Source organism: Phyllobates terribilis, unplaced genomic scaffold (assembly GCF_046119375.1).
Source record: "Phyllobates terribilis strain yellow unplaced genomic scaffold, ASM4611937v1 Scaffold_4__5_contigs__length_816908805, whole genome shotgun sequence".
Classification (NCBI taxonomy): Eukaryota; Metazoa; Chordata; class Amphibia; order Anura; family Dendrobatidae; genus Phyllobates; species Phyllobates terribilis.
Window position 1 is genome coordinate 682,036,020 of NW_027362764.1, and position 23,064 is coordinate 682,059,083.

A 23,064-nucleotide genomic window follows, 5' to 3' on the forward strand; every position below is an offset into this window, starting at 1 on the left:
TTGGTGGCGAGCAATCTGGCCGTGACGGGGTGGGCTCCGAAGGGTCCATGCAAAGTCTGTGCCGTCCCTACAGGTGTGGTTTGTTTAGCTGTGATTCACCCGCCGCATCAGGTGTCTTCAAAAATGGCTCGGTGCAGGGTCTCCTGCAGGCTAAACCCTTCATCGCGGTAATGTGACAGAAAGAGCAAGCTGGACCCGTAACTTGGGGGCGGAGCGAGACGTCCAGGGGTGAATGAAGCAAGAGGGTGAGATGGTTGCCAGCGACTTTAAGCTGCTCTTCATGGGGGAGGGTCGTGTTGCCTGCAAAGGTCTTCTGCTTGGGGTTACCGATGGTTTCCTCCAGCCACCCGGGAGACGCTTGTCCTGGTGAAAAGGAGCCTAGTATTAAAAGTAAAGAAGCAACAATGCTGGAGGCCCACGGTGATCAGAAGGATGCTGGTATTTTGCAGAGATGAAATAGCGCAAGAGAGAAAGCAAATGAAAAAAAGAAAAGAGAATGAATGTGTGCACTTGTGAAAGGGAATGGAAAAAAGGCATAGAAGAGAGTGCCCCCTGCTGGTGGAAGGAAGTAAGAAGAAGCAAAAGCCTACAGCACATGGTATTCCCAGGCAGTCTCCCATTCAAGTACTAACCAGGCCCAACCCTGCTTAGCTTCCAAGATCAGATGAGATCAGGCGTGTTCAGGGTGGTGTGGCCATAGACAGAGACAAGCCTCTCACTTGCTGCTTTTCTACTTTGACGTGTGGCTGCCGGCTGCCCTTTCCAGTGCTCAGCAAGACCAGGTCCTTTTGTGCTTTCCCTTCTCTTCAATTTTTTTGCTGGCTTCCTTAAAAGGTCTTGTAGACAGAAGGCCCCACTCAGAGCCGCTGAGCTCACTGATCGGCTGCAGCGCTGTCGACGGAGCGTCAGCTTCACGGCCAATGCCACAGGCCGGGAGCAGAGACGAGACTCACCGGTAGACCCGGGTAGGGTGAGTAGAGCATGGTTAGTTGCTTTCTAATAGCCTGCAGCCGGGGATTAACTTTTAATGAAAGGGAACAATCCCTTTGACTGTCTGCAGCGCGCCACACCTAGGAAGCGCACTCTCACACACAAGCCAGCATGCACACGTGCTCGCACATGACAACACCCCCTAACTGCCCCTACAACCTCTACGTCACCATGCGTCAGACTCTCCTGCCTGTTTTATGATTTCAGGGCCCTAGCAGGAATCACCCCCCCCTCCCCAATTCCTTCCGCACCTTCCTTGCCTTCCTTGCACTGAGGTTAGCTCTTTGGCAGCCGTCTGGCTTGGTTACACAAGCTTCTTTGCAGAGAAACATGTTACTTCTGCTGGCCCTCGCTAGGTGGCCGGCATCCAAAACCTTCCCTGGGCACCTGCTGAAAGCCTGGCCCCTTCACGGCCCCGGGTGCTTTTAACGCCATCATTTCCACACGGCGAGCTGCGGAGTCAATAAGCACTCCTAGCCGTGGTAAGGAGCTTGGTGTCAGGCCTGCGTGAAGGGCGGCGGGGTAGCGTACTTAGCTGACAACTGGCTCAGAGGCCTTGGGGCTTCCATCATCTAAGTTACTTAAGGTCAGTGTCCGGCAAGGCGCCGTTCCATGCTAGCCGAGCTGGGCATGAGGGCAAAACGTCATCAAAATGGTCTACAGCACCCGGTGTTCCCAGGAGGTCTCCCATCCAAGTACTGTCTGAGCCCAGCCCTGTTTTGCTTCCGAGATCAGATGAGATTGGGCGTATCCAAGGTGGTATGGCCAGTAGACGCTGCTTGATCCATTGCCCGGCCAGCCTTTCTCAGGATCGCTTGGTGGCGAGCAATCTGGCCGTGACGGGGCGGGCTCCGAAGGGTCCATGCAAAGGCTGTGCCGTCCCTACAGGTGTGGTTTGTTTAGCAGTGATTCACCCGCCGCATCAGGTGTCTTCAAAAATGTCTCGGCGCAGGGTCTCCTGCAGGCTAAACCCTTCATCGCGGTAATGTGACAGAAAGAGCAAGCTGGACCCGTAACTTGGGGGCGGAGCGAGACGTCCAGGGGTGAATGAAGGAAGAGGGTGAGATGGTTGCCAGTGACTTTGAGCTGCTCTTCAGGGTGGAGGGTCATGTTGCCTGTAAAGGTCTTCTGCTTGGGGTTACCGGTGGTTGCCTCCAGCCACGCGGGAGACGCTGGTCCTAGTATTAAAATTAAAGAAGCAACAATGCTGGAGGCCCACGGTGATCAGAAGGATGCTGGTATTTTGCAGAAATGAAATAGCGCAAGAGAGAAAGCAAATGAAAAAAAGAAAAGAGAATGAATGTGTGCACTTGGGAAAGGGAATGGAAAAAAGGCATAGAAGAGAGTGCCCCCTGCTGGTGGAAGGAAGGAAAAAGCAAAAGCCTACAGCACCTGGTATTCCCAGGCGGTCTCCTATCCATTTACTAACCAGGCCCGACCCTGCTTAGCTTCCGAGATCAGGTGTGTTCAGGGTGGTGTGGCCGTAGACAGAGACAAGCCTCTCACTTGCTGCTTTTCTACTTTGAAGTCTGGCTGCCGGCTGCCCTTTCCAGTGCTCAGCAAGACCAGGTCCTTTTGTGCTTTCCCTTCTCTTCAATTTTTTTGCTGGTTTCCTTAAAAGGTCTTGTAGACACAACGCCCCACTCAGAGCCGCTGAGCTCACTGATCGGCTGCAGCGCTGTCGACGGAACGTCAGCTTCACGGCCAATGCCACAGGCTGGGAGCAGAGGCGAGACTCACCGGTAGACCCGGGTAGGGTGAGTAGAGCGCGGTTAGTTTCTGTCTAATGGGCTGCAGCCGGGGATTAACTTTTAATGAAAGGGAACAATCCCTTTGACTGTCTGCAGCGCGCCACACCCAGGAAGCGCACTCTAACACACAATCCAGCATGCACACGTGCTCGCACGTGACAACACCCCCTATCTGCCCCTACAACCTCTCCGTCACCATGTGTGTCACCCTGGCCTGGATGCCACAAAATGTATTAAAGCTGTGTCTGAGAGCAAGGGGGAGGTTCTCTTGTCAGGGGAACATTAGCATGCAATGCCTCCTGTCTCAGGCCAGTAGGGGGAGCAGGCTGCCCCTATAAAAGCTGGTGCTGGGGGCAGGGTTTGAGAGAACTGGATTGCCTGTCTCAGCTCTGAGACGTGTCCCAGAGTGGAGCAGGGACAGAAAGTTGATTGCACCTAAGAGGAAGTGTGTCAGGAGGAGAGCCACAAGCCAGAGACAAGAGGCGAAGAGAGCCTGTCTTGGCAGAGAAAAGACTTAATTTTACCAGACTTTGGTGTCTGAGGCTGGAAGGATTCCACATCCCCCAGCAGAGAACCAGTCCGCAAGGGACTGTACATTCCTTGGCCTAAGAAGCCTGGAGGCCCTGCCACAACCGAAGGGACCAGTAAAGCCGTACAAGGCTGGGAGCAGAAAGGAACCCACGTCGCAGGCCATACAGGCGAGAATACACGGAAAGCTCGGAAACGTGGGCTGTTACCCTATCAGGAGGAGATAGCCAGAAGGAGCGCAGAAAGCACGGTAGGCCTACACCCTCACCCTGACCAGGGCCAATTTCCCCGTTGCTCTCAGACGTCCAGGTCCCCTCCTAGCCGGGACTGTTTATGGGTCAGTTTACCTGTTGTAGTAAAGACCCTGGACTGCAACTTGTTGTCTGTGTGCTCCTTGCTCCTCCCGCACTATCAGCACTGGGATTCTCACTACCATCACTCCCACCATCCATTATACTGCCCTGGGGCCGCACTCTTCCCGTGGGGAGTCACACTACCCTAGCTGCACACCTCATCAGCCCCAGCGGTCTGCATGCAGTGGCGGTTCCTAATAACCGCAATCCACGGGTGGCGTAGTCGGACATTTTCAGCAGAACGTATGTCACGGGTGTGTCGCCACGAAGATCGTCACGATTACACAGCCTGACTTCTCGCAGCTGACTTTTTGGTGCTTTGTGTTTTCGGCAGTGAGGGAGTTAATTCTCTCTCTCTCTGTGCTAGACGAGGTCCAGCCTCGCCCAGCTGCAATCAATGCTGCTGTAGTGAGTCTCCTTCAAATGCCTGCTGGTCTGTTTGGGAAGTGTCGGTGAAAGCATTTCATACAGACTTACAGAGCGGATCGTGGTATTTGGAGTTTCTGAGATAAGTGTATTTGGAGTGTTTTTTCCCTTCCTCGCTTTATCATTTATCTCCTTTCCCGTTGGTGTTCCCTCTGTTGTAGTTGTGTAGTTTTTGTATGCAAGGTGGTTTTGGTTTTTCCCTTGTACTGTCTCGTTCGTCTAAGTACTGTGTGTGGGCATATTATTACTTGTCCTCTTTTGTTGTGATCGGGGTCCTTCTCAGGACTAGATTACTTAGGTGCAGGGATCCTCAGGAGGTAGGGGTTACGCTGGCGGCCTGGACCTCTGTACCTTTAACAGTACCTCCAGGTTGAGGGATTAGTCAGGGCCCCAGCTTAGGGTCAGCTTAGGCCCCCTACCTCCAGTATACAGAGACAGCTTGACATTTTCACCGACCCACTTAGTTTTTCTCCAGCTACCATGGATCCAGTAGCCGGTCTAGCTCGGCAGTTGCAGAATTTGTCCATGGAGCTGGCGGACGTTAGGTCCAAGGTTTTGCATCCTCAGGAGCAAGCCGGACCAGAACCTAAAGTAGCTCTCCCTGACAGGTTCACTGGGGGGCGGGACAAGTTTTTTGTTTTCCGGGAGGCATGCAAATTGTACTTTCGGCTGCGGCCTCGGTCATCGGGGAGTGAAGAACAAAGGGTGGGAATTGTCATCTCGCTCCTACAAGGGGACCCACAATCTTGGGCGTTCTCTCTTCCCCCGGGCTCCCCGGCTCTCCAGTCAGTGGATAGGTTTTTCGCTGCTCTGGGACTCGTATATGATGACCCAGATCGGATCTCCCTTGCTGAGTCTAAGTTACGTAGGATCCAGCAGGGAGATCGTCCGGCGGAGGAATTCTGATCGGAGTTCCGTAGATGGGCCACGGACACCCAGTGGAATGACCCGGCTCTTAGGAGCCAGTTTTGTCAAGGTTTATCCGACAAATTACAGGATGTGTTGGCACAGTATGACTCTCCCGCGTCACTGGAAGCCGCTATGGCCCTGGCTATTCGCGTTGACAGACGGCTTCGGGAGAGGTGCGGGATAACTCGACCCCCTGTGATGACTCCACCTCCTACAAGGTCCCCTCATATGGTGGTTCCCCTGGTCAGTCCAGAGGAGCCTATGCAATTAGGAGGGACATCATTTCGGGGGAGGGGACCGGTGGTGCGCCATAAGACAGGAAGGTGTTTCTTCTGCGGGAGAAAGGGACATTTTATTGGGGGGTGTCCATCCCGTCCCTTGCAGAGTGAAGAGTCGTCGGAAAACTGTTGATCCCAGGTTGTGTGGTGGACGGCAATCTGGGAGTAGGTATTTCGTCCCTAGGTTCGTCTCAGTTTCTCGTACCGGCGGAGGTGGTGGTGGGTACGAGAACTGAGAGGATATCTGTTCTTCTTAATAGTGGGGCCGGGGCTAATCTGGTTGATGCTCGGTTTGCCCGGGTTCAAGGTATGCGATTGAGTGAGTTGGCTAAACCCATCCCCATATTCTCAATCGATGCCAGGCCTCTCAGTCAGGGAAGTTTTTTGCAAACTGTGCATGACGTAAAACTTCAAGTGGGGGCGATACATAAAGAACTGTTGTCTTGCTACGTGTTGGAGGGTCTTCCCACTCCTATAGTGTTGGGCCTTCCTTGGTTAACTAAGCATAACCCGGTTATTAATTGGCAAACCAGAGAGATAAGCCAATGGAGTAAATTCTGTAATAAAAACTGCATGAACACGGTCATCGGTGCGGTTACTCCTTGGGTCTTACCTCCATTTCTGGCAGACTTTGAGGATGTATTCTCGGAGAAAGGGTGTCAGGAACTACCTCCTCATCGCGAGTATGACTGTTCTGTAAAACTGCTCCCTGAGGCCAAGTTACCTAAAGCTAGGTTGTATAACCTTTCTGGTCCTGAGAGGCAGGCCATGAAGGATTATATTTCAGAAAGTCTGGCTAAGGGGCATATTAGACCTTCATCTTCACCGGTGGCTGCGGGGTTCTTCTTTGTTAAGAAGAAAGATGGAGGCCTACGCCCTTGCCTGGATTTCCGTGAACTTAATCGGATTACGGTCCGAGATCCGTATCCAATCCCACTTATTCCCGATCTCTTTAATCAGATCGTGGGCGCCAAATGGTTCTCTAAGTTGGATCTCAGGGGACGTACAATCTGATTAGGATGAAGGAGGGGGATGAGTGGAAGACGGCGTTTAACACTCCGGAGGGGCATTATGAGAACCTTGTCATGCCATTCGGTCTGACTAATGCCCCGGCGGTGTTCCAACACTTTGTTAATGACATTTTTCGCCGCCTGGTGGGACAGTTTGTTGTCATATATCTGGATGATATCTTAATTTACTCGCCGGATCTGGTGTCTCATCAGGAGCACGTTAGGCAGGTGTTACAGATCTTGCGGGATAATAAACTGTATGCCAAATGGGAAAAGTGTGTGTTCGCCGTACAGGAACTCCAGTTTTTAGGCTTCCTGGTTTCAGCGTCCGGTTTTCGTATGGACCCTGGGAAAGTGCGGGCAGTTCTTGAGTGGGATCGGCCAGTGAATCTTAAGGCACTACAACGTTTCCTGGGGTTTGCTAATTATTACCGGAAGTTCATTCGTAATTTCTCGTCCATGGTTAAGCCTCTCACAGACATGACTAAAAAGGGGACGGATTTTTCTACGTGGTCTGACAAGGCTTGTCAAGCATTCTCCTGCTTGAAAAAATGTTTTGCCTCGGCACCCATACTCATTCAACCTGATGCGTCACAGCCATTCATTGTAGAGGTAGACGCTTCCGAGGTAGGGGTGGGAGCAGTATTGTCACAAGGTTCGTCCCCTGGTAAGTGGCATCCGTGCGCCTTTTTCTCTAAAAAATTGTCGTCCGCTGAGAGGAATTACGATGTCGGCAATAGGGAACTCTTGGCCATTAAGTTAGCTTTTGAGGAGTGGCGCCATTTTTTGGAGGGGGCAGTCCATCCGGTCACCGTCATCACCGATCACAAGAACCTGCTATATCTGGAGTCCGCGAAACGTCTGAATCCCAGACAAGCTAGGTGGTCATTGTTTTTTACCAGGTTTAATTTTGTCGTTACATATCGTCCTGGGTCAAAAAATGTAAAGGCGGATGCCTTATCTCACAGTTTCCCTGGGGCCGGGAATACGGACGACCCGATTTCTATCCTTCAGGAGGGGGTGGTGGTTTCGGCAGTATGCTCTGAGCTGGAGGAGGAGGTATTGGAGGCTCAGGGGGACGCCCCTGTTGGACCTCCGGGGAGACTGTTTGTTCCAGATCAGTTGCGACAAAAGGTGATCGAGGCACACCATAACTCAGTTTTGGCAGGACACCCGGGGAGTAAAGCAACTGTGGATCTCCTCTCGCGTCGGTTTTGGTGGCCTAACTTACATAAGGAGGTGGTAACTTTTGTCGCGTCCTGTGGGGTTTGTGCGCGCTCTAAGACCTCACATACCCGTCCGTCTGGGGCCCTCTTACCTTTGAAGATCCCGGAGCGTCCTTGGACTCATCTATCTATGGACTTTATTACGGACCTCCCTCCGTCTTCGGGTAAAACGGTCATACTCGTTGTAGTGGACAGGTTCAGCAAGATGGCACATTTTATCGCTATTCCGGCTCTCCCTAATGCTAAAACTCTTGCGCAGGTGTTCATTGGGGAGATTGTGAGGCTTCACGGGGTACCCTCCGATGTGGTGTCTGATCGGGGGTCTCAGTTTGTGTCCAAGTTCTGGAAGGCGTTTTGTGCACGGCGGGGGATGCATTTGTCATTCTCATCGGCTTTTCACCCTCAGACCAATGGTCAGACGGAACGTATGAACCAGAGCTTGGAGACATATCTCCGGTGTTTTGTGTCAGAGAACCGGGAGGACTGGGCTTCTTTCTTACCTCTGGCAGAGTTTGCTCTTAATAATAGGCGGAGCGAGTCCACTGGTAAGTCCCCGTTTTTTGGGGCATATGGTTTTCACCCCCAGTTTTGTACTTTCAGTAGGGGGGGCTCTTCGGGGGTTCCTGAGGAGGAACGATTTTCCTCATCACTCACTTCAGTATGGAGAGGGGTGCTGAAGAATCTGAATACTATGGGGAACCGATACAAACGTATGGCTGATAGGAGGAGAGTGTCTGGTCCGGACCTAAGTGTGAACGATCGGGTATGGTTGTCTACCAGGAATATTAAACTTAAGGTTCCCTCCTGGAAACTGGGTCCCAGGTTCATCGGGCCGTACAGAATCAGTTCTATTATTAATCCGGTGGCATTCCGTCTTGACCTCCCCCCTACGTTTAAAATTCACAACGTGTTCCACAGATCGTTGCTTAAGAGGTATGTGGCGCCGGTGGTACAGTCACCTTTACCTCCCCCTCCAGTGGTGGTCAATGGTAACTTGGAGTTCCAGGTATCAAGGGTCATCGATTCACGTTTTAATCGCCGGTCCCTTCAGTACCTGGTTCATTGGAAAGGGTATGGTCCTGAGGAGAGGATGTGGGTTCCTGCGTCGGATATTAACGCAGACCGATTAGTTCGGGCCTTCCACACGACTCACCCGGATAAACCTGGCCCTGAGGGTCCGGAGGCCCCTCGTAGAAGGGGGGGTACTGTCACGGGTGTGTCGCCACGAAGATCGTCACGATTACACAGCCTGACTTCTCGCAGCTGACTTTTTGGTGCTTTGTGTTTTCGGCAGTGAGGGAGTTAATTCTCTCTCTCTCTGTGCTAGACGAGGTCCAGCCTCGCCCAGCTGCAATCAATGCTGCTGTAGTGAGTCTCCTTCAAATGCCTGCTGGTCTGTTTGGGAAGTGTCGGTGAAAGCATTTCATACAGACTTACAGAGCGGATCGTGGTATTTGGAGTTTCTGAGATAAGTGTATTTGGAGTGTTTTTTCCCTTCCTCGCTTTATCATTTATCTCCTTTCCCGTTGGTGTTCCCTCTGTTGTAGTTGTGTAGTTTTTGTATGCAAGGTGGTTTTGGTTTTTCCCTTGTACTGTCTCGTTCGTCTAAGTACTGTGTGTGGGCATATTATTACTTGTCCTCTTTTGTTGTGATCGGGGTCCTTCTCAGGACTAGATTACTTAGGTGCAGGGATCCTCAGGAGGTAGGGGTTACGCTGGCGGCCTGGACCTCTGTACCTTTAGCAGTACCTCCAGGTTGAGGGATTAGTCAGGGCCCCAGCTTAGGGTCAGCTTAGGCCCCCTACCTCCAGTATACAGAGACAGCTTGACAACGTAGCAGACTACCATTGGCCTGACCGCCCTGAGCCACGGAACCGGGTCGCCACTAGTACCCCTATCGTCTCCCTATTGCCCGGATCCGAGTGCCCCACGGCCCAGGGGGCGAGTCAGCTTTGGCGTAGTCGGCAGGATTTCGTGCCCTCAACCACCGGGTACTGCGTGCCTGAAAAAGACTTTTGTAAACTTACCTGTGGCGAAGTTTCCCGCCATCTGGAGCCGATTCCCGCCATCGGACGCCATCTTGGACCGTTTCCCGCCGTCTTCTGCCTTCTTCCCGCCATCCGCAGCTGCTTCCCGCCATCGGACGCCATCTTCAGGACGCCGCGCGGGAAGAAGAGGGGCGTGGACGTCAAAACCGCGCGAGATCCGAAGCTCCGCCCCACGCTCCGACGCTGCGCAAGGTCCTGGAAGGGAGAGAGAGCGACGCTGACGTCATCAGGACGCGACGCCAGGTCCTCGTCCATAGCAGCAGCAGCGGAGCCGCGGCCTACAGAAGAGGATCGCCGGAAGGTAGGCCACGCTTAACTAGGGGGGAGGAAGATGTCAGACACAGAGGCGCCCACTACCACCAACGCAGCTGAAGCAGCAGTGATGCCCTTTTCCCTGCCCTACATCCCTGGAGCGGCCTGGCTGCTCAAATACTCAGGGGAGCCCCATGCCCTAACTGACTTTAAGGAAAGGCTATACAGTTTGTTCCAGGTTTACCCCCTGACAGAGGAGCAGAAGGTCAGCATATTGACAGGGCAGTTAACAGGCGCAGCCCAAAGGGAGGTAAAATCATGGCCCACTGAGGAGAAAAGGACTGTGAAGGGTATCCTGGCCCCGCTGCGGGGTAGCTTTGATACACGTACCTCCGCTGAGATTAAAATGAGGTTCTATGGATGTAGGCAGCGGGCACAGGACAGCATCAGATACTATGCCCTAAATCTGCAGGAAGCCTTGAGGGCTATTCAACAAACTGACCCTGGCAGTGTGCAGGAAACCGATAAGCTGCTAACAGAATAATTCATAGAAGGTCTGCTGTCTAGCGCCCACAGGGCCCAACTGCGCCTCATGTTCTTTCAGAACCCCGACCTGACCTTTGCCCAATTTATGGACAGGGCCATAAGGGTGCTCCGTGAATCTGCAACCAGTGGCGCTATAAACCCCCGGCGCCCTGCTATCACCTACCACCAGGAGGCGGCGCCCTCCTCTATGGACTCCGTGGAGGCTGATGCACAGGCCCTGAACCAAGCCCCGTCGAAAGGCCTGCACCACCAAGTCCAGGAGCTAACCAGGAGCGTCGCGGCGTTGACCAGAACCATCCAGGCGTTGCAAGTGGACCCGTCAAGACCCATCGAGCTGGCTTCAAGTCCGGAGGATGTCCCGTGGCGTCGACAGAGGAGGATCCAGTCGTTCCGAGGGAGGCCCACAGACCGCTACGCAGAGGATGGACAGCCCATTTGCCTTCGATGCAACCAGCCCGGACACATTTCCAGGTACTGTAATTTAAACGGGTCCAACCTGGGGCAGAGGGCCGACCCCCAGGCATAAGATCACCAGGCCCTTATAATTGGCGTGATAAGTACGTTGGGGGGCACCCGGTTTTACCCGTGGTGCTGGACGGTATCCCCATGAGCGCCTTGCTGGATACTGGGTCGCAAGTAACCACAATCCCTTATGTACTTTTTAAGCAGTATTGGACTGATGCTGATATCACACGGTATCCAGACAGTAACTTGAGCATCATCGCCAGTAATGGCTTACCCGTGCCGCAGATGGGGTTCAAGGAGATGACCATTAAAATTGGTAAAGTTGAACTGCCGTCACAGGGAGTGATTATTGTGGACATTGACCGTCATGAAAGTCACCCTAAAATAACTGTGGGTACTAACATAATTGAAAATTGTCTTTCAGAGGTAATTGTAATTCTACAACAGGTGGCGGTGAATGCTAGTTCCAGCCAACAGAGGGTCCTTAACAAGGAGATAAAAGCCCTGATGAGACGGCAGCAGGTAGAACTGTCTGGTGGTGAGATCGGTAGCGTAAGACTGAGTGACCCATTCCCCATTTCCATGCCTCCCAAAAGTGAAATGATGATCTGGTGTCGGACTGCAATCGGGTTGAGAGGTAGAGACTACCAAGCCATGGTAGAACCCGTGTACTCAGACAGCAGGCCCACCATTTTGACAGCCCGGGGGGTGGTTGATGTCCGTCATGGGAGGGTGCCCGTCCGCATCCTCAACATTGGGGAGAGGGAAGTACACTTACCCAGGTACGCTACACTCGCCAAACTGTTTGTTGTCGAACACCAAGCTATCAGGGCCGTGGAACCCTTGCCTCCATCTCCTCAGGCGGAGGGTAATGGCTCCCAGAAACAAAAGGAGGACTGGTGCCAGAAACTCCATGTGGGTGCTGGCTCCACTCCCCTGCACCAAAAACAAGGAGTCTACCGGGTGGTACAGGAGTACGAGAGAGTCTTTAGTAAGCACCCGCTGGACTTCGGCAGAGTAAAGGGGATAGAACACCACATCCCGACAGGGAGCCACCCACCAATAAAAGAGAGACACAGGCCTGTACCCCCTGCACATTATCAGAACGCCAAGGGCATGCTAAGAGAGATGAAGGAAGCTGGGGTCATTAGAGATAGCTGTAGCCCCTGGGCAGCCCCCTTGGTTCTGGTGAAAAAGAAAGACGGCACCATGAGAATGTGCGTGGACTATAGACAAATCAACCGTATCACCCACAAAGACGCATACCCGCTGCCTAGAATAGAGGAGTCTTTAGCCGCACTAAAATCTGCTAACTTCTTTTCTACTTTGGACCTTACTAGCGGGTACTGGCAGGTTCCTGAGGCAGAGGCTGACAAGGAGAAGACCGCCTTCACCACCCCGATGGGACTGAGCGAGTTCAACTGTATGCCTTTCGGGCTCTGCAACGCACCAGGGACCTTCCAGCGGCTGATGGAATGCTGTCTAGGGCACGGAAACTTCGAGACGGTCCCCCTTTACCTGGACGACGTGATCGTCTATTCGAAGACCTACGAGGACCATCTAAAGCACCTGGCCGAGGTGTTCGAAGCCCTGGCAGGCTATGGCCTGAAGGTGAAACCATGGAAGTGTCACCTGCTGAAACCAAAGGTCCAGTACCTAGGGCACGTGGTAAGAGCGGAAGGAGTGGCCCCCGACCCTGACAAAGTCACGGCAATCAAGAGCTGGCCAAGCCCCTCGAACATCAAAGAGGTGAGACAGTTTCTCGGGTTGGTAGGCTACTACCGAAGGTTCATCCCCGGGTTCACTAAGATGGCACCTCCTATGCAGGACCTCCTGATCGGACAGTCTAAGTCCCGAAGTCAAAAGCCACCCTTCAAGTGGGATAAACCGGAAGAGGAGTCCTTCCGCCAGCTAAAGATGGCCCTCATGGGGGATGAGATCCTGGCTTACCCTGATTACGGCCAGCCTTTCATTCTCCACACAGATGCCAGTAATGTGGGACTGGGAGCCGTACTTTCCCAAAACCAACAGGGCAGAGAACGGGTGATCGCATACGCCAGTCGGAAGCTGAGGCCCACCGAGAGGAACCCGGAGAATTACAGCTCCTTCAAGCTAGAATTCTTGGCGGTGGTGTGGGCCATGACGGAACGCTTCAAGCATTACCTGGCCTCCGCAAAGTTCACCGTGTACACGGACAACAACCCGTTGACACACCTGGACAATGCAAGACTGGGTGCCCTGAAACAGCGGTGGATGGCCCGTCTCTCCAACTATGACTTCGTGATCAAGTACCGGCCAGGCAAAACCAACGCCAACGCGGACGCCCTATCAAGAATGCCTCACTTACCTGAAGGTGACGAAGACCCAGAAGAGCTGGAGGAGGTAGAACTCCCCGCGTTTCACCGGTATGGAGCCGCTCAACACTCTCACCGCGTGAAGGAGGAGGATCTAACAACTGTGATGATGAATCCCCTACCTCACCACAGCTGGGCCGAGACCCAAGATAGTGACCCTGCAGTCCGCCTGGTGAAAGATCTGCTGACCCGGGAAGACGCCCGCCTAGATCCAGATGCCCCAGAGGAAGCTAAGCAGCTATGGAAGGAGAAGAGCAAGCTGTTCCTCTACGAAGGCAAGTTGTGCAAAAGGATTGTCAACCACCGGACACACGAGCTGACCTGGCAAGTCGTGGTCCCAAGGCGAGATGCAGCTATGGTCATGGGGGCTTTCCATCACAGAGCGGGACACTTCGGTTGGAAGAAACTGGAGTTCCTACAAAGAGGAAGGTTCTTTTGGGTCGGCATGAGAGGAGCTGTAGAAAAATGGTGCAGAGACTGTGGCCCTTGTCACCTGAGGAGGAAGGACCGCACCAGCCAGAAGACACCCTTGAGGCCCATCGTCACCACGCAGCCTCTTGAGCTGGTAGCTCTGGACCATGTCAAATTGGCTCCCAGCCGGTCAGGATACATCTATGCCCTGACAATCATGGACCACTATTCCCGTTTTCTAGTGGTGGTCCCGGTAAAGGACTTGACAGCCCAAACAGCGGCCAGAGCCTTCCAGCAATACTTCTGCCGTCCACACGGGTATCCGGAACAGGTCCTGACAGACCAGGGTCCAGCATTCGAGGCTGAAATCTTCCAGGAGTTCTGCAACCTCTATGGCTGTAAGAAAATTCGGACAACGCCTTACCATCCACAAACCAACGGGATGTGTGAGAAGATAAACAATATAGTCATTGATCTCCTGAAGACGTTGCCCCTGGAGGAACGCAGCCTGTGGCCAGAAAAACTGCCGGACCTGATAGACCTATACAACAATATCCCGGTGAATGCTACCAACTGCACCCCGGCTTACCTGATGCGAGCCAGACTGGGTAAGCTGCCCGTAGACCTGGAGATGGGAGTCCTAATACCTGAGGACACCTCCCCGGATGCGGACTGGGATACGGAAAGGCAACTGCAGTACAAGAAGGTACAGGAGAGTGTGGAGAAGAGCCTGGCCCAGGTGAGAGAGAAGCAAGAAAGACTCTTCAATCAACACGCCCCTGCTGGTCCCCTAGAACCTGGTGAGCAAGTCCTAAAGTGAAAAAGAAGGCTACATAAGTTGGACGACCAGTGGGAAAGGGAACCCTACACCGTACTGCAGTCTGACCACGACAACCCAAAGGTGTGCGTAATCACCAAGGACGGAGGAGAAACCACTAGTGTCGTCTCCAGAGACCACCTCAAAAGGTGCCCCGAGCAACTCCGTAGTGCAGAAGAGGATCAGAGTGACCTTGAACCCGCAGAGGACAAGGAAGAAATGATCAGCACCATTCTCGGAGAGTTCCCTCAGTCCTGGACTCGCATAAATGATGCCATAGTGGTACCCGTCCTGCATTTCCTGCAACCGGCCCAGCAACAACCAACACCAGAGCCGGAAGGTGAAGAGGAGCCAGCAGTTCCAGAGGCAGAAGAGCCTGTACCAGCAGCCCAGGAGAGTCAACCCTCTGCTGACAGTGAGCCTGCCATGCCTGCGGTAAGCCAAAGAACCCGCAGACAGCTGCCTGCCCTACCTGTACACCCAGCTGGTAGCTGTACCCCTAACGCTAGTGGGGAAAGCCAGGTTGGTCCACCACCAGACAGTGGGTTAAGGAGGTCAACCAGGAGCACAAAGGGGCAGATACCCGCTCGCTGGAGAATATAGAGTGTACTAAGATTGTAAATAACCCTGTTGCCAAATGTTGAAATGTTTGCCAAGTTAAATACATGTTTATTAATAGTGTGTTTCAGTTTCTTGCAGCTACCGTAAGGACTCACAGGTTATGGACTTTTTATAACCGGGACCTTGTATGGACTGCATTCTGAGCCTAACCCAGGAATGAACTAAGACTGTGAAGGATTTGGGGTAGGACAGAACCCCACCTGGTTAAGGCTCCCGTTGTATTGGTGATATGGACACCCGGTCACAGGCCACACTGTGACCTTAAGAACTCAATTTGTGCGTCGTCTGTCTATTAATGTTTTATTGTTATGCATATTGTCTTTGTTTATTGTTTAGTCCCGGAGTACTAAATTTCACTAGGGGAAAATGTGTCACCCTGGCCTGGATGCCACAAAATGTATTAAAGCTGTGTCTGAGAGCAAGGGGGGGGGTTCTCTGGTCAGGGGAACATTAGCATGCAATGCCTCCTGTCTCAGGCCAGTAGGGGGAGCAGGCTGCCCCTATAAAAGCTGGTGCTGGGGGCAGGGTTAGAGAGAACTGGATTGCCTGTCTCAGCTCTGAGACGTGTCCCAGAGTGGAGCAGGGACAGAAAGTTGATTGCACCTAAGAGGAAGTGTGGCAGGAGGAGAGCCACAAGCCAGAGACAAGAGGCAAAGAGAGCCTGTCTTGGCAGAGAAAAGACTTAATTTTACCAGACTTTGGTGTCTGAGGCTGGAAGGATTCCACATCCCCCAGCAGAGAACCAGTCCGCAAGGGACTGTACATTCCTTGGCCTAAGAAGCCTGGAGGCCCTGCCACAACTGAAGGGACCAGTAAAGCCGTACAAGGCTGGGAGCAGAAAGGAACCCACGTCGCAGGCCATACAGGCGAGAATACACGGAAAGCTCGGAAACGTGGGCTGTTACCCTATCAGGAGGAGATAGCCAGAAGGAGCGCAGAAAGCACGGTAGGCCTACACCCTCACCCTGACTAGGGCCAATTTCCCCATTGGTCTCAGACGTCCAGGTCCCCTCCTAGCCGGGACTGTTTATGGGTCAGTTTACCTGTTGTAGTAAAGACCCTGGACTGCAACTTGTTGTCTGTGTGCTCCTTGCTCCTCCCGCACTATCAGCACTGGGATTCTCACTACCATCACTCCCACCATCCATTATACTGCCCTGGGGCCGCACTCTTCCCGTGGGGAGTCATACTATCCTAGCTGCACACCTCATCAGCCCCAGCGGTCTGCATGCAGCAGCGGTTCCTAATAACCGCAATCCACGGGTGGCGTAGTCGGACATTATTAGCAGAACATAGCAGACTACCATTGGCCTGACCACCTTGAGCCACGGAACCGGGTCGCCACTAGTACCCCCATCGTCTCCCTATTGCCCGGATCCGAGTGCCCCACGGCCCAGGGAGCGAGTCACATGCATCAGACTCTCCTGCCTGTTTTTTGATTTCAGGGCCCTATCAGGAATCACCCCTCCCCCTCCCCAATTCCTTCCGCACCTTCCTTGCCTTCCTTGCACTGAGGTTAGCTCTTTGGCAGCCGTCTGGCTTGGTTACACAAGCTTCTTTGCAGAGATACATGTTACTTCTGCTGGCCCTCGCTAGGCGTCCGGCATCCGAAACCTTCCCTGGGCACCTGCTGAAAGCCTGGCCCCTTTACGGCCCCGGGTGCTTTTAACGCCATCATTTCCAGACGGCGAGCTGCGGAGTCAATAAGCACTCCTAGCCGTGACAAGGAGCTCGGTGTCAGGCCTGCGTGAAGGCGGCGGGGTAGCGTACTTAGCTGCCAACTGGCTCAGAGGCCTTGGGGCTTCCATCATCTAAGTTACTTAAGGTCGGTGTCCGGCAAGGCGCCGTTCCATGCTAGCCGAGCTGGGCAGTAGGGCAAAACGTCATCAAAATGGTCTACAGCACCCGGTGTTCCCAGGAGGTCTCCCATCCAAGTACTGTCTGAGCCCAGCCCTGCTTTGCTCCCGAGATCAGACGAGATCGGGCGTATCCAAGGTGGTATGGCCAGTAGACGCTGCTCGATCCATCGCCCGGCCAGCCTTTCTCAGGATCGCTTGGTGGCGAGCAATCTGGCCGTAACGGGGCGGGCTCCGAAGGCTCCATGCAAAGTCTGTGCCGTCCCTACAGGTGTGGTTTGTTTAGCAGTGATTCACCCGCCGCATCAGGTGTCTTCAAAAATGTCTCGGCGCAGGGGCTCCTGCAGGCTAAACCCTTCATCACGGTAATGTGACAGAAAGAGCAAGCTGGACCCGTAACTTGGGGGCGGAGCGAGACGTCCAGGGGTGAATGAAGGAAGAGGGTGAGATGGTTGCCAGTGACTTTGAGTTGCTCTTCAGGGGGGAGGGTCGTGTTGCCTGCAAAGGTCTTCTGCTTGGGGTTACCGGTGGTTGCCTCCAGCCACGCGGGAGACGCTTGTCCTGGTGGAAAGGAGCCTACTATTAAAAGTAAAGAAGCAACAATGCTGGAGGCCCACGATGATCAGAAGGATGCTGGTATTTTGCAGAGATGAAATAGCGCAAGAGAGAAAGCAAATGAAAAAAAGAAAAGAGAATGAATGTGTGCACTTGTGAAAGGGAATGGAAAAAAGGCATAGAAGAGAGTGCCCCCTGCTGGTGGAAGGAAGGAAAAAGCAAAAGCCTACAGCACCTGGTATTCCCAGGTTATCTCCCATCTAAGTACTAACCAGGCCCAACCATGCTTAACTTCCAAGATCAGACAAGATCGGGCGTGTTCAGGGTGGTGTGGCCGTAGGCAGAAACAAGCCTCTCACTTGCTGCTTTTCTACTTTGACGTCTGGCTGCCGGCTGCCCTTTCCAGTGCTCAGCAAGACCAGGTCCTTTTGTGCTTTCCCTTTTCTTCAATTTTTTTGCTGGCTTCCTTAAAAGGTCTTGTAGACTCAACGCCCCACTCAGAGCCGCTGAGCTCACTGATTAGCTGCAGCACTGTAGACGGAACGTCAGCTTCACGGCCAATGCCACAGGCCGGGAGCAGAGGCGAGACTCACCGGTAGACCAGGGTAGGGTGAGTAGAGCGCGCTTAGTTGCTTTCTAATAGCCTGCAACCGGGGATTAACTTTTAATGAAATGGAACAATCCCTTTGACTGTCTGCAGCACGCCACACCTAGGAAGCGCACTCTCACACACAAGCCAGCATGCACACGTGCTCGCACGTGACAACACCCCCTATCTGCCCCTACAACCTCTCCGTCACCATGCGTCAGACTCTCCTGCCTGTTTTATGATTTCAGGGCCCTAGCAGGAATCACCCCGCCCCCTCCCCAATTCCTTCCTTGCCTTCCTTGCACTGAGGTTATCTCTTTGTCAGCTGTCTGGCTTGGTTACACAAGCTTCTTTGCAGAGAAACATGTAACTTCTGCTGGCCCTCGCTAGGCGGCAGGCATCCAAAAGCTTCCCTGGGCACCTGTTGAAAGCCTGGCCCCTTCACGGCACCGGGTGATTTTAACGCCATCATTTCCACACAGCGAGCTGCGGAGTCAATAAGCCCTCCTAGCCGTGGCAAGGAGCTCGGTGTCAGGCCTGCGTGAAGGCGGCGGGGTAGTGTACTTAGCTGCCAACTGGCTCAGAGGCCTTGGGGCTTCCATCATCTAAGTTACTTAAGGTCGGTGTACGGCAAGGCGCCGTTCCATGCTAGCCGAGCTGGGCAGTAGGGCAAAACGTCATCAAAATGGTCTACAGCACCAGGTGTTCCCAGGAGATCTCCCATCCAAGTACTGTCTGAGCCCACCCCTGCTTTGCTTTCGAGATCAGACAAGATCGGGCGTATCCAAGGTGGTATGGCCAGTAGACGCTGCTCGATCTATGGCCCGGCCAGCCTTTCTGAGGATCGCTTGGTGGCGAGCAATCTGGCCGTGACGGGGCGGGCTCCGAAGGGTCCATGCAAAGGCTGTGCCGTCCCTACAGGTGTGGTTTGTTTAGCAGTGATTCACCCGCCGCATCAGGTGTCTTCAAAAATGTCTCGGCGCAGGGTCTCCTGCAGGTTAAACCCTTCATCGCGGTAATGTGACAGAAAGAGCAAGCTGGACCCGTAACTTGGGGGCGGAGCGAGACGTCCAGAGGTGAATGAAGGAAGAGGGTGAGATGGTTGCCAGTGACTTTGAGCTGTTCTTCAGGGGGGAGGGTCGTGTTGCCTGCAAAGGTCTTCTGCTTGGGGTTACCGGTGGTTGCCTCCAGCCACGCGGGAGACGCTGGTCCTGGTGAAAAGGAGCCTAGTATTAAAAGTAAAGAAGCAACAATGCTGGAGGTCCACGGTGATCAGAAGGATGCTGGTATTTTGCAGAGATGAAATAGCGCAAGAGAGAAAGCAAATGAAAAAAAGAAAAGAGAATGAATGTGTGCACTTGTGAAAGGGAATGGAAAAAAGCATAGAAGAGAGTGCCCCCTGCTGGTGGAAGGAATGAAAAAGCAAAAGCCTACAGCACCTGGTACTCCCAGGCAGTCTCCCATCCAAGTACTAACCAGGCCTGACCCTGCTTAGCTTCCAATATCAGACAAGATCGGGTGTGTTCAGGGTGTTGTGGCCGTAGGCAGAGGCAAGCCTCTCACTTGCTGCTTTTCTACTTTGACGTCTGGCTGCCGGCTGCCCTTTCCCGTGCTCAGCAAGACCAGGTCCTTTTGTGCTTTACCTTCTCTTCAATTTTTTTGCTGGCTTCCTTAAAAGGTCTTGTAGACATAACGCCCCACTCAGAGCCGCTGAGCTCACTGATCGGCTGCAGCGCTGTCGACGGAACGTCAGCTTCACGGCCAATGCCACAGGCCGGGAGCAGAGGCGAGACTCACCGGTAGACCCGGGTAGGGTGAGTAGAGCGCAGTTAGTTGCTTTCTAATAGCCTGCAGCCGGGGATTAACTTTTAATGAAAGGGAACAATCCCTTTGACTGTCTGCAGCGCGCCACACCTTGGAAGTGCACTCTCACACACAAGCCAGCATACACACGTGCTCGCACGTGACAACACCCCCTATCTGCCCCTACAACCTCTCCGTCACCATGCGTCAGACTCTCCTAACTGTTTTATGATTTCAGGGCCCTAGCAGGAATCACCCCCCCCTCCCCAATTCCTTCCGCACCTTCCTTGTCTTCCTTGCACTGAGGTTAGCTCTTTGTCAGCCGTCTGGCTTGGTTACACAAGCTTCTTTGCAGAGAAACATGTTACTTCTGCTGGCCCTCGCTAGGCGGCCGGCATCCAAAACCTTCCCTGGGCACCTGCTGAAAGCCTGGCCCCTTCACGGCCCCGGGTGCTTTTAACGCCATCATTTCCACACGGCGAGCTGCGGAGTCAATAAGCACTCCTAGCCGTGGCAAGGAGCTCGGTGTCAGGCCTGCGTGAAGGAAGCGGGGTAGCGTGCTTATCTGCCAACTGGCTCAGAGGCCTTGGGGCTTCCATCATCTAAGTTACTTAAGGTCGGTGTCCGGCAAGGCGACGTTCCATGCTAGCCGAGCTGGTCAGTAGGGCAAAACATCATCAAAATGGTCTACAGCACCCGGTGTTCCCAGGAGGTATGACATCCAAGTACTCTCCGAGCCCAGCCCTGCTTTGCTTACGAGATCAGACGAGATCAAGCGCATCCAAGGTGATATGGCCAGTAGACGCTGCTTGATCCATCGCCCGGCCAGCCTTTCTCAGGATCGCTTGGTGGCGAGCAATCTGGCCGTGACGGGGCGGGCTCCGAAGGGTCCATGCAAAACCTGTGCCGTCCCTACAGGTGTGGTTTGTTTAGCAGTGATTCACCCGCCGCATCAGTTGTCTTCAAAAACGGCTCGGCGCAGGGTCTCCTGCAGGCTAAACCCTTCATCGCGTTAATGTGACAGAAAGAGCAAGCTGGACCCGTAACTTGGGGGCAGAGCGAGACGTCCAGGGGTGAATGAAGGAAGAGGGTGAGATGGTTGCCAGTGACTTTGAGCTGCTCTTCAGGGGGGAGGGTCGTGTTGCCTGCAAAGGTCTTCTGCTTGGGGTTACCGGTTGTTGCCTCCAGCCACGCGGGAGACGCTGGTACTGGTGAAAAGGAGCCTTGTATTAAAAGTAAATAAGCAACAATGCTGGAGGCCCACGGTAATCAGAAGGATGCTGGTATTTTGCAGAGATGAAATAGGGCAAGAGAGAAAGCAAATGAAAAAAAGAAAAGAGAATGAATGTGTGCACTTGTGAAAGGGAATGGAAAAAAGGCATAGAAGAGGGTGCCCCCTGCTGGTGGAAGGAAGGAAAAAGCAAAAGCCTACAGCACCTGGCATTCCCAGGCGGTCTCTGTTAAATGGTTAATTATGGAAATTCATTTGGAATGTTAATCGATAATCATTTTTCTGAGTTCTATGCCTCAGCCATCGTGTCTAGTTGACATGCGCTATTTGTGTGTGTATTTTTGGTTCACCACCATATGTAGAACAGGTGTCCATACGACTGGCTATAAAAGCCCATGGTACAGAAAGGGGGGGCTCTCTTGCTCTGCCCACCCCACAAGACACAGAATCTTCATGCTGAGAAGCAGATGACATGTAGGCCTGGACACATGCTGGACAAAGACATGATTTATCAGCCAGGATCCAAGGAAAGATGGGTGAATCTCAACAATTAAGCTAATTATGGACAAATGGACAATTACTTTATAACTAATTATTGTATGTACCTGCTGCAATCTGATTCTTTTTAATGGACAATCCAAGAATAAATAGATACATTTTTTATAAGAATATCGTGATATTGATACTTTGAGAAGTCCTCAGTAGAAAAAAATAATACAGGAAGAGTATTATTTTACAATGGTGAGCCAGCCAGTCTTGTTTTTTTGTTTTTTTAAATTAAGTAAGTGAATTTCTTCCGTGAACAAGGGGCGAGTCCTGACGAGCTGAACAGCTGTTGTTCATGTGTCTGTAAATTCACTAGTTTGTCACGAGAAGCAGAAAGGACCTACACACTGAGGAAAGACAGGAAGCAGAGGTACTAACAAGGAACAGAATCACACAGGAAAAGAATCAGATGAACTGAAGACAGGACGTGCTGATAAAGAGAAGCCAAGGAATCTTAAGGTAAGCAAAATATGGATATAATTTCTTCTTTTGCTAAACAAAGTAATATTAATTGCAAAGTTAATGTAGGAGATGACATAGAAGTTTTGTGGCTCAGTTTATACAAAGAATGTGAATTGCAGAATTTACAGTTAACTTCTAAATTGGTAAATAGAGACAAACAGAAATTGAGAAATATTCTACATTTGGTAGATTTTTTTCATAGTCTTGTGTTAGAGATTTCTAAGCAGGAAAATAGTGTAGAAGTGTCAGACGGTGATACTGATTCTGACTGTAATGTGGAAAATGAACAAGAAGTAAAACACGTGTCTGTAACTGAAGGTGACCTTGGGTCTGACCAAGAGACGTGTAGCGCCGGCGTCCCTGCCCTCTGCTAGGCAGGGACGCTGTTCCCCTCACCTCTCTGCTCCGTGCCCGGCGTCCTCCTCCCGCTCTGCTGGCAGCGCGCGCTCCTTCCCGGCCACTGTGCTTAGGGCGCGCGCGCGCGCTCTCCCTCCCTCTTAAAGGGGCGGCACGCGCCGTCCTAAGGAGTCCCCGGCCAATGGCCGGAGGACTTCACCATATATAAGGCACCTCCTCCAAAATGGAGGTGCCCGAGCAATGTTGTTGCACTGTTCACTACTCTGCTTCAGCCCTCAGGTCCCGTTGCCAGTTACCTGCCAGTTACCTGCCAGATTCCTGCCTGATTATCTGCTACCTGCCTGCTAGTCTGAGGTCCGACGGTCTGCCTTACTACTTCTGTCAGTCTGTCTAAGGACCAGCCTGCCCGCTCACCTGGGAGCGCACATCAGCCACCTGCCTGCTTGCCTGAGGTCCGACGGTCTGCCTTCCAACTCCTGTCAGTCTGTCTATGGACCAGCTTGCCCGCTCACCTAGGAGCACACACCAGCTACCTGCCTGCTAGTCTACCTGGAGGCTCCGCCGTCACGTGCTGTGACCACCTGCCTGTCCAGTGACTCCTGCTCGCTCACCTGGGAGCGCTCATCTGCTGCCTGTCTGCTAGACTACCTGGAGGCTCTGCCGTCACGTGCTGTGACCAC

General features: G+C 52.9%; 1 protein-coding gene, 1 non-coding gene and 7 pseudogenes across 2 annotated transcripts in view; all 9 read right to left on the minus strand.

Moving 5' to 3' along the window:
• LOC141264708 (uncharacterized) overlaps positions 1–23,064 on the minus strand; it is a 184,270-nt gene that overhangs the window by 77,236 nt on the left and 83,970 nt on the right. The gene's annotated exons all lie outside the window — the stretch shown is intronic.
• On the minus strand, positions 584–702 carry LOC141267204 (5S ribosomal RNA). Its single transcript, XR_012321216.1, has one exon. It is a non-coding gene; the product is annotated as a 5S ribosomal RNA (ribosomal RNA).
• LOC141268242 (5S ribosomal RNA) lies at positions 1,645–1,764 on the minus strand (annotated as a pseudogene).
• On the minus strand, positions 2,371–2,479 carry LOC141269641 (5S ribosomal RNA; annotated as a pseudogene).
• LOC141267771 (5S ribosomal RNA) lies at positions 16,879–16,998 on the minus strand (annotated as a pseudogene).
• Positions 17,620–17,738, minus strand: LOC141267611 (5S ribosomal RNA; annotated as a pseudogene).
• Positions 18,673–18,792, minus strand: LOC141269188 (5S ribosomal RNA; annotated as a pseudogene).
• Positions 19,413–19,531, minus strand: LOC141268535 (5S ribosomal RNA; annotated as a pseudogene).
• LOC141270037 (5S ribosomal RNA) lies at positions 20,473–20,592 on the minus strand (annotated as a pseudogene).